The sequence below is a fragment of the Mus musculus genome, chromosome X (genome assembly GCF_000001635.26).
Source record: "Mus musculus strain C57BL/6J chromosome X, GRCm38.p6 C57BL/6J".
NCBI classification, from domain to species: domain Eukaryota; kingdom Metazoa; phylum Chordata; class Mammalia; order Rodentia; family Muridae; genus Mus; species Mus musculus.
Genome location: NC_000086.7, coordinates 147406303 through 147422753, shown reverse-complemented (window position 1 = coordinate 147422753; position 16451 = coordinate 147406303). Strand labels below are relative to the sequence as shown.

Here is a 16451-nt window from a genome sequence, read left to right as displayed (position 1 = left end):
GTTTGGAGGTGAATGCCTATAATTACAGTAGTGAGAATCTGGAGACAAGCAGATAAGGATTTCAAGGACCTCATTACTAGCAAAGTAGGTTCAGGGCCAGCTTAGGCTACATGAGATGCACCACACACAAGTAATAAAAGTTTACTCAGCAAATCTGAACATAGAAATGATTGATTTGATTACTTGTAAACTAATTCATTTGTTTCTAAGACACAAATACTATTTTTTCCATTGTCATTCTGCATATTGCCAACCCGTTTCTGGAAGATAGTGTGGCTGGCTGTATTGGAACAAGGAAAGTGCTTTTGATGATAAACATTCTTGAGTTCCATTTGTTAAATGTTGAAAAATTGGTGCTCTAAAATTTTCTTCTGTATAACAGGAATGCTGAGATACTCTTTCTCTTTTCTGAGTAGTGACTTTCCATAAATTCATTAACCTAAAATCAACTACTGATGAGAAGAAATGTGATTAAAGTTTATTATTTTTAAGAATTAAAAAAGTATATTTATTTATTTGTATGGGTACACTGTAGCTGTCTTCAGACACATCAGAAGAGGGTGTCAGATCCCATAACAGATGGTTGTGAGGCACCATGTGGTTGCTGGGAATTGAACTCAGGACCTCCGGAAGAGCAGTCTGTGCCCTTAACCTCTGAGCCATCTTTCCAGCCCTAGAATTTTTTTTAAAGACAGAAAAATTACACTTACATAAATTTCTTATGTATGCAGTTAAGTAATTCTAATTCCTTTGTGTTATTTTTCTCTTGCTGTACATAATTTATAAATAAATTTACCATTGGTATATATATATATATATATATATATATATATATATATATATATATATATATAAATCATACTTTCCATATGGGTTTGATACTATCCATGGTGTCAGTTATTTACTAAGACTCACAGGACACATCAAAGGTAGATCAAAATGTGGACTGACAACACTACTGCAAGTCCACAAAGGTCCAGGATCATTTTAACTTGTCACTCTGCTCTCTTTTATGTTGACATTATCTAGTGGTCAAATATGGTTCCCACTGTTACATCTACACCATATCTTGCTGATTGGGTAAAAAGGTGGGAAGAGGATATGTGCTTTTCTTGTTAAAGCTTGATCAAAAGATTACACGCTTTGCTGTTTGTATATTATTGTCTACATTACAACCACATTTTCACTCCTAGATGAGAAGGAATTGAAAAATGCAGCCTTCAGTTGGGAAGGTGTGTATTCAATTCTAACAGTTTATATGACTGAAAGGAGACATACAACCTGGGAAATAACCTCTGCCATCGATCTTTTCTTTTCTTTTCTTTTCTTTTCTTTTCTTTTCTTTTCTTTTCTTTTCTCTTTTCTTTTCTTTTCTCTTCTCTTTTCTCTTTTCTTTTCTTTCTTTTTCTTTTTCTTTTTCTTTTTCTTTTTCTTTTCTTTTTCTTTTTCTTTTTCTTCTTCTCTTTCTCTTTCTCTTTCTCTTTCTCTTTCTTTTTCTTTTTCTTTTTCTTTTTCTTTTTCTTTTTCTTTTTCTTTTTCTTTTTCTTTTTCTTTTCCTTTTCCTTTTTGAGGTAGGAGTGTGTAGCTCTGGTTGGCATTGAACTCACTAAGTAGACATGGCTATACGTGAACTCACAGAGATCCAACAGTCTTCTAAGTCCTGGTAGTAAAAGCATGTACTACCCTTGCCTGGTTTTTGCCACAGTTTAAAAGAGAGCTTTAGCTTTATTTACTTTCTAAAACACTCAGAACATTAACAAACATTAACAAAGCTCATTTCTACCCTCATGAAATTCCAAGGTATTTTGGCAGGGCACAGACCTAAAATCCAGATGTATTTTTAAGTGTTTTGCAATTGATATTAAGAATACCAGGGATCATCCTCCAAAGTGGCTGTACTTGAAGATTCCCATCCTTTTCATGACACAGGTAGAGTTATTTGTTTTATCTGCCACAGCTTATTGATCTTGTCATAGGGATCCTGTTTTGACCTCTTGATCCTTTTTTATAAGAGACAGACAGAGCCTAGTGGTAAAGACAGGTAGAGTTGAAGAAAGCATACTCTGAAGCAGTGGGAATGGCCCACAGTCAAAGAGACTGGTTTCTGGCTCTACATTTTAGGTAGACTTTTTAAAAAATAAAACCTATTATGTATTTTTATGTGTATAGGCATTTTGTCTGCATATACATTTTTAAGTCTGTATACTACGTGTGTGCCTGATGACTGAAGTGAACAGGAGAGGACATACAATTCCTGGGACTGAAGATGCAGACAGTTGATTGCTGTCATGTGGGTGCTGGCAATCAAAGCTGAGTCCTCCAGAGCAGTCAGTGCTCTTAATTTCTGAGCCTGCTCTCTATCACCATTTTAGGAAGACTTTTTAAAAATAGATCTAAAGCTTCTAGAACAATAAACCATTCATATGGGACATTTTCTTCTCTGATGACTGACAGACACATTTGCTTTGACAGTTACAAGGAAAGGGGATGACATTATATCTTGGTTCTTTATCAGAAAGACTCTCGCTAGATAATAATATTTTCTTAATTAGGTATTTTCTTCATTTACACTTCAAATGCTATCCCAAAAGTCCCCCATACCCCCCCACACCCCTATCCACCCCCTCCCAATAATAATCTTATAAGATTTTGAGCTCTGGGGATTAGGTTTAGATAGCAATCTATTTATTAATGACCTTCAGAGTATTTTAGGGGATCACATCTTCACTCTGGGCTAGAGAGATTGTTGGCGTCCATTGCTCCAACCTGTGATTAGAGCTCTGCAGTGCCAGTTACTGGGTTTACATGCTGTTGGTTCTGAGAGGAGTCCAGCCCCAGTGTCTTCTAGTCCTGGTAATATCTAACTAGCTATCTCACATTCTCACACTGTGGAGTAAACATTCAAAAGTTTCTAGTTTCCATTCCTCCAACTTGACTTCAAACAACATGCCATAGCCTTGAACTCATCTGGTACTTAGAACTTGGATATGCTATAGCTGAGCAGTGAGGAGGAGTGAGCAGAATCCGGCTGGCACAGCTGACCTCGGCTGTTTGCATTCACACCTGTTTGGTGCTCATTCCTGCTTCTGAAAACCACCTGAGGACAGGCCCCTTTTGTTGCCAACTCTATTTTGCGGGTCAAGGGTTTTTCCTGGTAATGTCAGCTCTGGACTGTTGCTACTGCATCTTGGTAATGGAGGAGATCACAGATTTTTTACAGCACAATAAAACTAGATTTGGGCAGAAGGTAAGCAGCTTTAATATACTCTGTCTCATATGCTTTTATGAATGTTTAGGCATTGTTATTAAATTTTGAATTCTGTTGTAAATCTTGTGAGTACATGTAATCTTGTTTTGTCCATTTTACTTCTCTCTCTCTCTCTCTCTCTCTCTCTCTCTCTCTCTCTCTCTCTCTCCCTCCCCCCCCCTCTCTCTCTCTCTGTGTGTGTCTATTTAATACCTCTTCACCTTTAAAACAAAATATCTCTTTAAAGCATCAGATGTAGTGAAGACTTGTTTTCTATAGGCTCCATATCTTTGGATTGAATCAAATATATAAATTGAATATGTACTAAAACATAAAGAGTTTTTCCTATGATTAACCCTTAATAGCTATACACGTAAAATTTACTTTATATTACTATATATAATATATAGAAGATACTATATATTGCTATATGTAAGTAATACAACTAATCTAGAAATGAGTGAGAGGAATTTTAGATGATGTATATAAAGTCTGTGTAAACATTTCCACCATTTTATGTAAGGTCTGGGCCATCTTTGGACTTTGATATCTCAGGGATCCTTCCATTTAAATAGTGGTTTAAACTAACCATTCCCTGCTTTGGTGGTCAACAGCATAATTGGAATTATAGAATACTGTATAAAGAAAAAGATATCATAATTCCTGCCACTCAACCATTTTATATAAATCTACAGCAGTTCAGTAAGTATACAAGGAGCACAATAATAGGTGTTAATTTTATTGAAGATGGATTTTAATTAGCCTAATTAAAAATTGTGTGTGTTTTCCTGTATGATGCATGTATTTATGCAGCAGCATTGAAATGCATGCATGTACAGAGGCCGGAGGTTGACATTATCTTAGTTCTATTCACTCTACCTTAAAACAAAACAAAACAAAACAAAACAAAACAAAACAAAACAGCAAAACCAGAATTTCTCATTTGTTACTCTTCAGTCTTTCTAATTTTTATCTGAAACAGCTCATATGCACTGTGGTTTAATACTATATGTATCCCCATCACCAGAAAAAGTTGAGATAGAACTTTTCCTTACACAAAGCAGCAAAGCATAGCCTCTGCTTTCACCAATGAAGCTGTCCATCAAGATAAAGGAACTATCTAGTAGACTTCAACAACAGAAGCAGTATGTATTATTATTTAAAAACAAAAGCTCATTAGCAAAATTTAATTAATCCTTTATATATCTATTATGACAGACACTGTGTTATTGCAAGATATTGAACACCACAAAGCTGGGCCTATGGTATTGAACATGAGTTATAGTGTGGTGATGTATCTCTAACTGCCCAAAGATTTGCAGGAAGCAGAGGGCTTGAGCGAAACTTCCTGGAGTTAATTGAAATTGCAATCTCAGGAAGAAGAAAGGAAAGGTTGAATCTAGATTTCCTTTTATTTATTTTTCTTGTCAGCAAATTCTGACACTAAACTCTCACACAGAGTTCTGAGAAGTAATTTCAGACAAAAATGATTGTGAAACAGCCAGATCAGCGATGTCACACTAAGTTGGTGTTTCTTTCTGCCTTCCTAACTTCAAACCTGGAGAAATATTAGGCTGGATATGGTGGCACACACTCCTAATCCCAGCATTCCGAAGTCTACAGCATGACTGACATTTAATAAAAAGTCTTTGTATTTGTGTTCATTTACATAGGTAACATTTTTCCATATTTTCTTTTGAGACAGGGTCTCACCATGTAGCCCTGGGAGGCCTCAAATACCCACCCAGTGGTGTAAAATAGTATGTGATAAATTTTTAGTGAAAAATGAATGACACTTAATGAATTTTAGTTATAGTATCAAGCATCATATCAGGACTTGTAGAAACCAGAGGAATTTTGGACATCCTCGATTTATTTTCCATCAATTTAAAGTTTGCTTGGTGTTGGATTGCAAGGCCAGTCTCTTTCATACACGCCTATGGGAGTTCCACCCCCCCCCAGTTCATAAGGGACCATTTCTTAGGCAAAGTGAAGAGGCAATTTTTGTGTAAATAGAGGGTAAATGACTTAACAGTGAAAGATATTTGCTATTATTTCTTAATTATACACAACAATATGTTTCATTATGACACTTTCATATATGCATGCATTCTGAACACACTTATTCCTACAGCCCTTTCTTGTCTTTCCATTGCCCATCCCTTCCTCTTCCTAACAAGTCCCCCTTCCATGATGAGATCTTTCCTTTGTTCTTTGTACCTCTCTTCTTTCCTCCCTATTTCCTTCCTTCCTTCCTTCCTTCCTTCCTTCCTTCCTTCCTTCCTTCCTTCCTTCCTTCCTCCTTTCCTCCTCCCTGCCTCTCTATTGAATTTAGTAATGGCTGCTTACAGGACCATGGATAATGGTTGTTTTCTGGACACCTTGTCAGTGATTACAGCACTGAAGAATATGTCTCTATCTGCCCTGGGCAACCATAAAATGGATGGCATTTGAAGACCCAATCAATAATTTTTTTCTTGGTTCTTTTTTTTTTCTTTTTTCTTTCTTTCTTTCTCTTTTTTCTTTTTTCTTTTTTTGTGCTTGTAAATGAACCTACTACCTTACACATGTTATACATACATTGTACCACTGAGCTACATCATCAGCACCTGAAATATTTTTTCAGTCTCAGGAGAGCTAAGGAAACTGCATAAAATTTCAGAGCTGACTATAAAGCAAGGCTCCAGAATAAAACCCAGGTTTTATGATTGCTCTTTTTCTACATAAAGGTATTTGACACTCAAAACAATGATGCCTTTGCATAGTATATACTGAGAAAACATAAACCCATTAATCATATACTTACCTGTAGATTATCATTTGATTTGTGGTGTGGTGAGTCACATAATAGACTACCACTGGCATGCTAAGAGGCTATGTCAGGAAGTAATCAAATGGGAAAGTCTTTCAGATATATTTTCCTCTGAGAATTTTTAAGCAAATATAACTTTGAGGGCTGATTTGCTTTGAATGCAAATTTTCTCATGATAGTTGGTACTTTTTTTGTGTGGCTAAAGCTAAGGCTCCTCCTACTTAAAGACAAGTTTTAGTTCTAAGGTCATTTAAAAGCCATTAAGCGTAGAAGCTGTTCCTTGAGGCAGACTTTAGTGGTATTTCAGAAGAATTTGATTACATCTGGACACATTATTCACATCGGGTAAGTCTTGGAGTTTTATTTGGGTATGAAATTTGCTAATGAGAAGTAACTTGTTTCCAGTAATTGCTTATTTTGCTTTAATCATCTCTGCTTAAAGGCACACGAATCATTTGTGTGGGGGGTTGGGGAGAAGCACTACATGTTTGAATTAGTATTAGTATGTCATGAATAATATTGCTCAATTTTTATTAGCTTGTATTTTATATAAAATCTTTTGAGCAACAGTAGTCCTTTGAAAATACTTGCTTTTCAGAGTCCTCTAAGACTACTTTCTACGTGATTATTTAGTATAAATGAGAAAGTTCCATTTTCCAGAAACATTTCTTTCTTAAGAGACAACCATAGATCCTGTCTATGAAAAATGTTTTATTTTTGATGTTTTGATTCATTTCTGAGGGCATGCATATCCTCGGTATGTGTGGCTTCATTTATTCATATATTCTAATTACATGTATAATAGGGTTTTGAAAAGAATAGTTCAAGTTTCACCATCTTGGTTATAATATGTACTAACATCTAGTATTTTCCCTGAAAGAACAAGTACTAATAGTTAACACTGAAATATGCCAGCCAATTTATACACTGCAGTTGTTTTCAATTAGGTTTCTTTTCCATGTTAGTGTTGTGTTTTGTAAGCAAGAAGGCACATAAAACCAGAACATTAACACCAGGGCTTAATCTGCTATTTTCTTCCCATTTTGTTAGAACTTATTAAGTGGACAAAACAATGGGTTTCATTATGATGTTTTATACATGTATGTACTATACTATACTGAGATTATTGAATATTGTAGTGAGCTTTAAGACTCAAGAATAACATTAATAAATTAGGATTAATATTGCTGGGGTTTTTGTTAGGGATAGCATTAAACCAAGTGCTATCCCTAACAAAACAATAACCAAGAATGCAGGGTTTTGTTTAGATCTTCCTTGTATATGCCTGTTTAGTAGCTTTCCTGATCTGAACTTCTTTATTTATAAAATAAGCCAAATATTCAATGTATCTCTGCCTGATATTATGAAATGTCATCTAATTGTTATATATGATTACTTAAACAGCGGGAGAAATCAAAGAAGAGGCAGAATTTCTTATAATGCCAATATTTTACAGGTGAATGAAACCTGCTCTCAGAATATCTTGTTATTCTTGCTACAACTTGGTAAGAGTTGAAGTGGAATAGGGTACTTCTGGGGTATTTTTTTTTTTCAAGAAATTCATAGAACGTGGCCCCTGGATATAGAAGAAGCAGATGGAAAAGAAATTGAATTACTATATTAAATGTTCCATGGTAGATTTTTGTATGCATTATCCTTTAACTGTTTCATAAGCTGTATGGTAACAAATGGTATTGATTTTCCTGTCTATGTAAGAAAATAGGGATGTAAAGAGTTGAAGGACCTTGCTCAGATTTGTATGTCTCTTTCCCTTACTCTATTTTGATATTGAGACTAAAACCTATGCTGGAGAGATGGATAGTGTATAGTGTCATATAGAATCAGAATGCAGATAAATATACACTATAACTTAGGAGATAGAGGACATGTGTATGCTGTGACTATTATCTTCATTGAATTGCAATTGTAGTTTTCCAAAATATTTTCATTTGGATGTAAAGTATTCATGTTTGTTTCCATAAAATCAGGGAAGTAAAGACAAGAATGTAAGAATGCCTACAACCCTAGGAGAGTTCATGTATGAACTCTTTAATTGCCTACTGCCCAAGGAAGCAGTGTGGAAGGGAAGAGGGGGTTCAGATATTAGATTGATATAGGTTTGAATTAAATTTTCATTGTACATACTCTTTTTTAAGGTATTTATTTCATTTACATTTCCAATGGTATCCCAACAGGCCCCCACATGCTCCCCCACCCACTCCCCCACCCACCCACTCCCACTTCTTGGCCCTGGCATTCCCCTGTACTGAGGCATATAAAGTTTGCACGACCAATGGGCCTCTCTTTCCAGTGATGGCCGACTAGGCCATCTTCTGATACATATGCAGGTAGAGACAAGAGCTCTGGGGGGTACTGGTTAGTTCATGTTGTTGTTCCACCTATAGGGTTGCAGCTCCTTGATTACTTTCTCTAGCTCCTCCATTGGGGGCCTTGTGATCTATCCAATATCTGACTGTGAGCATCCACTTCTGTGTTTGCTAGGCACCGGCATAGTCTCACAAGAGACAGCTATATCTGGTTTCTTTCAGCAAAATCTTGCTAGTGTATGCAATGGTGTCAGCGTTTGGAGGCTGATTATGGGATGGATCCCCGGATATGGCAGTCTCTAGATGGTCCATCCTTTCGTCTCAGCTCCAAACTTTGTCTCTGTAATTCCTTCCATGGGTGTTTTGTTCCCAATTCTAAGAAGGGACAAAGTGTCCACACTTTGGTCTTCATTCTTCTTGAGTTTTATGTGTTTCGCAAATTGTATCTTATATCTTGGGTATTCTAAGTTTCTGGCCTAATATCCACTTATCAGTGAGTACATATCATGTGAGTTCTTTTGTGATTGGGTTACCTCACTCAGAATGATATTTTCTAGTTCCATCCATTTCCCTAAGAATTTCATAAATTCATTGTTTCTAATAGCTGAGTAGTACTTCATTGTGTAAATACACCACTGTTTTCTGTATCCATTCCTCTATTGAGGGACATATGGGTTCTTTCCAGCTTCTGGCTATTATAAATAAGGCTGCTATGAACATAGTGGAGCATGTGTCCTTCTTACCAGTTGGAACATCTTCTGGTTATATGCCCAGGAGAGGTATCTTATACATGAAGACTGAGCTCTTAGAGATTCAGTTCCCTCTTGAGTAAAACATAAGTGCAGTCACTTAGTACAATACTCATATGCAACAAGTTGCAATAGAGAAGATTAGTTATTTATATTTTAGAGATGGGAGACTAAAGGTTATTCTATACAGTGGCTAGTGAACAGGTATGGAGTAGATATTAATCAGACGATCTCATGAATTAATATAATATTAGCCTTAAGTCTCTGCAAAAAAGATAGCCTGTACTTCAAAAGCATAAAACAGAGTGCCCCCACTGTAGCTTCTTCAGGTGAAACCTCAGCTAAGATCTGAAGAAGGAAATGGTACTAATCAGGACACAACCATTTATGATCCTTCTGGATTGTATCCAGTTCCTTTGCATTCTCTTGGGTGGCTATGACAAATTCCTTCCTTCCTTCCCTCATTCCCTCATTCCCTCCCTAATTTTATTTTATAGAGCCATTCATTTTTCTCTTAACTTGTGCTTTTTGTCCTGTTTTAAAGGAAAAAGTAGCCCTTTCATCTATTGAGATTTAAATTTCACCTGTTTTAGATCCCACAACATCATACAACCTTCAGATTTAAGCTCAGTTCAGTACCCACTTTTAATCTTCAGGATTAAATCCAAGTCTTAGAACATGGCCCAAAAGGCATGCCTATGTACATCTTACACCATAGCCGAACAATTTACTGTAGACCCCTGAATGTGTTAAATTTTAACTCTTCTTTGTATTTAATAATCATTTCCCACAGAGGACACACCATTTCCCCCCAATACATTCTCATCTTGTTGACCAAGACTTCCTTCCCATCTGTGAAACAGATTGCATTTCAGTTGCTTTAATGTATCATGGTACACCACAACTCTCAAGACCAGACTGAGTACTTACCTGTTCTCTTGGCTTCTAAGTGCCCACCACTTTCCTGGAATTTACCATATCATTTTATAATGTGAGTCTGGGACACAAACAAATGTGGGTGTGTAAGAAACTTCCACTTTAAAATGTTTATCAAGCTATCTTATAGTCAACATTCTTCCAAGAAAGGAAAATACACAATTTTAGTTAATAGTTGGGCCTCCCCCATCCTATTGATACCAGATAAGCCCATCCTTTGCTACATATGCAGCTTGAGCCATGGGTCCTTCCATGTGTTTTCTTTGATTGGTGGTTTAGTCCCTGGGAGCTCTGGGGGGTCTGGTTGGTTGATATTATTGTTCTTCCTATAGGGTTGCAAACCCCTTGAGCTCCTTTAGTCCTTCCCCTAACCTCTCCATTGGGGTCCCCATGCTCAGTCAGATGGTTGACTGCAAGTATTTGCATCTGTATTGGTCAGGATCTGGCAGAGTCTCTCAGGAGACAGCTTTATCAGGCAAGCACTTCTTGTCAGCAAGCACTTCTTGATATCAGCAATAGTTACTGGTATTGTGGCTGCATATTGGATGGATAGCCTGGTGGGGCAGTCTCTAGATGGCTTTTACTTTAGTCTCTGCTCCACTCTTTGTCCCTGTATTTCCTTTAGACAGGAGCAATTCTGGGTTAAATATTTTGAGACAGGTGTGTGGTTCCATCCCTCAACTGGGGACTGTGTCTAACCTTTGGATAAGGTCTCTACAGGTTCTCTCTGCCTTTTGTTGGATATTTCAGCTAATGTCATCCCTGTTGTGTCCTGAGAGCCTGTTGCTTTCCTGACATCTGGGACTTTCTGTTGGCTACTCCAGTTCCCCATTCACCATTGCCGCACACCTCTGTTCAATTTCCTGACGCTCTGTACCTATCTCCCATCTCCTCCCACACCTGATCCTGTCCTCCTTTTCTCCCTTCCCCTCTTCTCTTCCTCCCAAGTCCCTCCCATCCTCTACCTCCTGTGATTACTTTGTTCCCCCTTCTAAGTAAGACTGAAGCATCCACACTTTGGTCTTCCTTCTTCTTGAGCTTCATATGGTCTGTGAGTTGTGTGTATTCCAAACTTCTTTCCTAATATCCACTTATCAGTGAGTACATACCATGTAGAGTCAAAAGGTATGTGTAACTAAGTCCTTGTTAAGGTGTGCTCTTACCAATTATTCATTTATCCTTATCTTGGCTTTATGTGTTCCCTGTAGGATGATCTGAACTTCTCCAATGACCCCCATTCCCTCTGGAATTCAAAGCCTCTTCTTCTTTAATCATTATTGTTATGTGCATTTTATATTATTTTATGAGAGACAATAGCAGCATAGAGCTTAAAGGCATCTCCAAGACACTAATGGAGCATGTTTGTACTTTAAATTACTCTTAGTTAAATGTGATTAGATCACCATGTATCCCATAATGCTGTGATGTAAATTAAGAAAGTCACTGCAGTTATATGCTTAGATTATCAAAAGTATGTAAAGTATCTTTCTGGGAGATTAGTTCTTTCTTTGACTGGCACCAGACTTCAACCTTTTCCCTTTTCAAACATAAGATTTCTGGGGAAATTCCAATCCCAAGGGACTATTGTTTCCATGTTCCAACATTCAAATGGAGGGTACACAGATAACATCATTACCACCAAGCCAACAATTATACACAAAGCTCTACTCCCTTAGCTAAATTCATTAGTAATCCATTAACAACTACATTCTGCAAACCGTAATTGATCTTAAGGACACTGCTTGGACAAAGGCTTAGTGACAAAACAAGATCCTATTTTTCAAAACCTCAATACAGGAGATAAAACTGAACTTGTTAGTACAGAACAAAGAGTAAAAAGCATCAATTGCCACGCTGAAGGTTTGCATGTTTCTCTTTAAAATCGTGGATTTTTCTCAAATTGCACACACTTAATTCATACTATTTATACCTCTCTCCCCCTCAAACTCTTCCCATGTTCTCCCGTTCCATCTCAAATTCAAAGCCTTTTGTTCCTTAATCATCATTGTTATGTACCCTGTACATTACTTTATAAGAGACAGTAGCAGCATACAACTTAAAGGTACACTATCCCAAAAGAACCAGGTGACATTGCATCTCAGTTCCATCACTTGCCAATTAATGAGACTCCAAGACATTAATGTAGCATATTTGTACTTCAAATTACTTTTTTTTTGTCAAAGTGGATGAGATCAGTATGCAACCCACAATGCTGTGCTGTAGATTAAGAAAGTCACTGCAGTGAGATGCTTAGAGGAACACATTTAGTGCAGAGTTATCATTATAAATCATTCAGTAAAACAGTGGGAAGGCATTAGGAGAGTTTGTACATAATTGAACTTTGCAAAGATTGCAGCAACTACATTAGGAAAAATTTGATGTATCTTAATTTGGAAAATGTATCTGGAGGTTATAGTACTTGCCCAGGCAAGAGACTCTGAAGGCTAGTATCATGGGAACTGCAGGAAATATGCCATGATACAGATATAATAGACAAGTATTTAAAGAAGATTAAATAAAAGATTTAAAACTCTTTAGCATGATACATGCTGGTATAATTGTGGTGGGTGTAAGTGGAAGGAATTTAAACTGGCCTGTAAAGTGCTGGCTTGAGAAATTAAAGTATCACAGATTAAAGAGGAAAATGAAGATGAATTGCTCTCATGTTTTCAGTATTCATAATCTTCAGATGATTCGTGTTTATTGAAGCAGAGAAAATGGGATGATTTCATTCATATGTAGCTTTAAAGTGTATTGATGGTTGGTGTATTTTGAGATAATTTCCACAAAAGAGTTCAGTCCTGCTCCAGGAAAAATGTGCTTTCCTCGCCACATCTTTCTTTGATAAGCCTGGCATTTCTACAACTGGAAAAAAAAAAAAAACCTTACTGAGAAAAAAATCTTTTGGTGTCTGATACTGTGGAAGCATCAAAGATATTATAATAATTCATTGGTAACTTTGTCTTACATTGGAACTCTGATGACTTGTCAAAGAATCTTTGGGAAAACAAACAAACAAACAAAATGTATAGTCCTTATAGTGTGAGCATAGAACACAAGTACACAGGTTCCTAAGAAGTAGACGAAGTACTAACAGGTGCTCTAATATTTAGAGTCTTGAGTAGCAAACCAAGGATTCTCATTCTTATTCCTGAATTTTAAAATAAGAAAGGAACCATGGATGATTTTTAGGTTGAAAGTTACATAACTAGATTCAGACTTTCAAACCAACTATGTACATTTAGCTTACAATGTGGAAAGATGTGGCATGAGGCAGAGTAAATTCAAAGAGAAGTATTAAGAAACTATTAATCTTCCACCACCAGCAGCACTGAGAAAGAATGAAAAGAACCTAGTGTAATAGTCCAAGGTATGCCAACAAATATGAGCACATATGAGGGCTTTTACATTAGAAGGTGTAAATATATCTCCTTCTACTAACTAGAGAGACTGGAGAAAACAATAAATGAAGGTATTTATTGTAAAATGGAAATAGGTAGGAATGATCCATTTTGGCTTCCACTGGTAGAAAAAGAAACATTAAATTTGTGAACACATTGTACCAACGACATAGTTAGGTCAGTGTCTTTCCACAATGTCAAAACTTACCAAATGCCAGTAGATTCACAATCCACATTCATTTCACCAGCTTTTCTTACCTGAATACTCTTGGTTTCACTTGGATTCATGACAACAGAAATTGCAAACTTTTATTCCATTTTAATTGTAAGAATACCTACCATAAAGATTAAAAGGGGGTTAAAGAAACTATAGGAGTCATAAAGCAAATTAAAGGGACATTTCAAAGAGTCAATGCAGGTAGCCAGCAACTAGATTAGATGAGAATCCAGATAGAATGGAAGTACCTGTACTGATGGAAGGCTGGACTATGCTGAGCTGAATTTGAAGATAGTTGAAAATTTGTCTCTTGGCAATCTTCTAGCCAGAGTATGTCCCAAATACATTGATAGAGTAACCCATGGCAAAGGGATGGGTTGGTGTGCTAGGTTTCATTCTACAGTGCTTTCTTTTAAAACTGGACATGTGTAGCTCTTGTTTTAATTGCTACATTCTATATATTTGGTGTGTCCAACATCTGGGAATTGTCCTCCTACTGTTTCTCATCCTGTTATGTATCTTGATAAATCTGCTAAATACGGGTGAATCTGATTATCCACAGCATTTAATTCATCTAAATAAGGTGTCAAGTCATTCCACCTTGCAATCCATACCCTAAATGGAAAAATTCAAGGCAAGGTACTAACAATAGTAACTCGGGTCAAGTGTCTGCTTTATACACCCAGGGGAAAAATGAGGAAAAGGGGGAGAAAGAGGGAAAAGAGGGTCAGAAAGGAGAAAGCCAGGGGAGCAAGCCTGGAGATCAAGGGACAGGAGGAGGAAGCCAGCTTTGAGGAGCTGATGTGGTACTCTCCATGGTTTGCATTCCAAACAGGCTTCCAGGCTAAAGCAGAATAAACACAATCCTGCCTAGAGGAAAGCACTTACTAGAACTCTTTGGGACTGTGTTCTGCTACAATGCTTTATCCCTGACATTTTTCAAGATAACAAAAAGAAGACAAAAAGGAAAAGGAAAAACAAAACAAAACAAAACAGTCTAGTAGGACACAGGTACTCTCTGTTCTTGTTTTTCATTTTCAATTCAGAACTTTTTTTCTGGTGCCTCTCTCGTTCAGACCTTTAATTGTATTTAAATCAGAAACTTTAAAAAAATAATTTGTGTAAAAATATAGTTAAAATTATTTCTCATGACTTTCTACAGAGATCATACACAGAAGAAAACAAATGAAAATCCGGACTGCTTCCAGAAAATAGAGATTTCCAATTTTCTGGAGAAATGGTAGGTTTATTTATTTAGTTCTTTGTTTCTTTGTTTTTCTGTGTCCCTGTGAACACATTCCTGTGTGAGTTTAAGTTGGTGTTAGAGTCTTCTGAAGGATGTTAGTTTGTAACACAGGTGCAGTGAGCCACACTCCAGCCTTATGATTGTATAGCAAGCACTCTTAAGTACTGTTTCATCCCTTCAGTCAGTCAGTCTGTCTATCTATCTATCTATCTATCTATCTATCTATCTATCTATCTATCTATCTATCTATGACCATAAGTACCATGATACTTCTATAGGGATCAGAGGACAACTTTTGGTAATCACTTCACTTGTTCCTGTCTATGAATTCTGGGGAATTGAACTCTGGTCATCAGATTTGGCAGCAACTACCTTTACTCACTGAGCTATGATTTTGGCACCAAGCTTTCAAAAATAATACGATATAATTAGAAGTATGATAAGTTGGAAAATAGCATCACAAAATGATTTTAACAAACGAGAAACAGTTGATAATCATTGGTGAAACGAAACATTGGTAGTTTCTCTCTGTGTGTCTGTATGTCTATATGTGTGCATACAGGTATGTACATGAGTGTTCTTAATATATGTATATGTATGACATGTGTGCACTCATGTGTGTGAGTGTGAATGGACATTTGCCACAGTTCACATATAGAGGTAGGAGGACAATTTTGATTTTGATGCTTTTCATTATACCTTGTTTGAGATCAGGGTATCTCTTTTGTCATTTGCCAATACAGATGCCAGGCTAGCTAGCCCAGGAGCATCCAACTCACTTTTACTGAGTGTATAAAGCAGACACTTGTCTTGAATCACTCTATTGTTAGTGCCTTGCCTCGAGTTTTTCCATTTAGGGTATGGATAGCAAGTTGGAATAACTTGACAGCTTGTTTAGACAAGTTAGATGCTAAGGATAATCAGACTCACCTGTACTTAACAGATTTATCAATATTTCTGTCTCTAATTTGTTTTTCAGTAGCACTAGAATTAGGGAGCTGCAATGCCAATTTTTACATGGGTTCTGGGAATTTGAATTGGGGTTCTCATACTTGGATGGCTAGCAATTTACCCACTGAGCTATCACCCATCCAACCCAAACTTTGGAAGATTCTAATTTTCTCAGGTGAATGCTCATATTTCTCATGGTTCTCTTTGACAAATAATCTTAAATTACCCTGACCAGCATGTCTAAAATGTCATTACCCTGTTACTAAGTGTGCATGCCAACAATCTAAGGAATGGCCTTCCTACAAGATTTTCTATGTCTATATTTTAAAAAGAGAATAAATGAGAGATCACTACTCATATATAACTACTGTAATGCACAGCAAATTTCTCAAAGAAGATATTGTGTAGTTTGAAAAATTTGCAAATTTGAGGTACCTTTCCTTGGTCTCTCGTCAATGAAGACGGATTTAGCCCATTAGCAGTGACTCAATGGGATTGTAATAGTATGACATTATGTGTTTGTTTCCAAATTTTTATTTGTGTGTATCAATTGTATGTAATCATG

At 36.6% G+C, this 16451-nt stretch overlaps 1 protein-coding gene across 6 annotated transcripts in view; it reads left to right on the top strand.

Annotated features, from left to right (window-relative positions):
• The window catches only part of Il13ra2 (interleukin 13 receptor, alpha 2), a 45715-nt gene that overhangs the window by 6439 nt on the left and 22825 nt on the right, over positions 1 to 16451 (top strand). For 4 of the 6 annotated variants that reach the window (XM_006528707.3, XM_030251234.1, XM_017318395.1 and 1 more), the window contains exons 1-2: positions 14561 to 14700; positions 14852 to 14929. The gene's annotated coding sequence lies outside the window, so the exon portion shown is untranslated. Of the gene's footprint in view, positions 1 to 14560; positions 14701 to 14851; positions 14930 to 16451 lie in introns of those variants that run through there. The other 2 variants (NM_001306059.1, NM_008356.4) reach the window with 1 other exon arrangement.